The sequence below is a fragment of the Acinonyx jubatus genome, chromosome C1 (assembly GCF_027475565.1).
Source record: "Acinonyx jubatus isolate Ajub_Pintada_27869175 chromosome C1, VMU_Ajub_asm_v1.0, whole genome shotgun sequence".
Taxonomy (NCBI): Eukaryota; Metazoa; Chordata; class Mammalia; order Carnivora; family Felidae; genus Acinonyx; species Acinonyx jubatus.
Window position 1 is genome coordinate 114,693,335 of NC_069381.1, and position 1,662 is coordinate 114,694,996.

Consider the following 1,662-nt stretch of genomic DNA (forward strand, 5'->3'; position numbering starts at 1 on the left):
TCCTTAGAAAAGCAGAAGAGAATTTCTGGTTCTGGGAAAACGGTGAAAAAAGCTAACGCAAAACCCTGCTATCACAAATACATAGAGATTCTAGATAAATTAATCCTAAAAATACGTTTTTAATCAACTATTTTTTTTATTTTTCCCGTAAGACAGATAAAACAGTAATTAGAAACCTCGCTCCCAAATGGTTCTTGGGAGGAAATACACCAGCAAGAGAGTAGCGGTTACTATTCCCAGAGAAACAGGGCAAGAAAGCTGTGCCCTGAGCTAACAAACACCACGGGAAAAACACCCACCACGTGGGCAGAGGTAGGTGGTTGGCACCCACTTCCCTCCTGTCCATTACGTCCACATAATGAGGCCTCTTTTTCTTTTCTTTTTTAAATGTTTTATTATTTATTTTTGAGAGGAGAGACAGAGAGCGCAAGCAGGGGAGGGGCAGAGAGAGAGGGAGACACAGAATCCAAAGCAGGCTCCAGGCTCCGAGCCGTCAGCACAGAGCCCCACGCGGGGCTTGAACTCACGAACCGCAAGATCATGATCTGAGTCAAAGTCAGATACTTAGTCAACCAAGGTGCCCCGAGGCCTCTTCACTGGCCACGTTATAGACAGAACTCAGCTTGGGTGTGCAAGGGAGGCTGATTGACACAGATCATCTGCAAATCTCCCAGGCTGGTCCCAGGCTGGTCCACAGGCTGGTTTGTTATTCCACAAACTGCCTGCTTCTCCCTGCCACGGAGTGTGGCTTTAACAGACATTATTTCTATCAAAAGCAAAAAGGCAGCCACATAGAATGCTTAAACGCCTCCTTTCCCTTTGGGGTGCCTGGGTGGCTCAGTCGGTTGAGCATCCAACTTTTGATTTCAGATCAGGTCGTGATCTCACGGGTTATAGGTTCGAGCCCTGCATCAGGCTTCAGGCTCTGCGCTGACAGTGTGGAGCCTGCCTGGAATTCTGTCTCTCTCTTTCAAAAATAAATAAATAAACATTTAAAAAATAATAATAATAGAAAAAAAAAAGACCTCAGGCTTCAGGCTCTGCACTGACAGTGCAGACCGTGCCTGGGATTCTGTCAGCCTGCCTGTCTCTCTCTCTCTCTCTCAAAAATAAATAAGTAAACATTTTTTTAATTAGTTTTAAAAGACCTCCCTGGCCAAAAATGTCTACCATTAGCCAAGAGTAGCCTGAAATTTCACCAACAAAGGTTCATTGTTTGGAGTTAAACATTTCAAAGACTAGTGGAGACCGGGCCCAGGGAGGGGGAGGTCTTCACGGCCTCTGGGTTCTACAGGAGTGGGAGGGGGAGGGTCGTGAGAGGGGCCAGGGGGCCCGCCGAGGGCCAATTCTGCAGGCTTGACCGCTTGACCGGGGCCTGCAGCGCAGACACACTTTGGAAACCCTTGAGACGGAAAGCCAGAGAGAGGCGTGTGAAGTCAAGGCCCAGAGTAAATCAGCAAAGAGAAAATTAAGAGGATCAATAAAAGAGTTTAACGAAACATAAACAGGTTCAGGGAGGGCTTAAATAAATTCGCGGTCAATCCATAGCAGGTTGTTAAGGAGCATCCCTGACTCGGGGGTTGATGTTGCCGGAAAACACCGGCCCCCTCCTTGCGGGTGCCCTGGGAGCCCTGCCAGGGGCTGAATTCCTGGCCTGAGCTG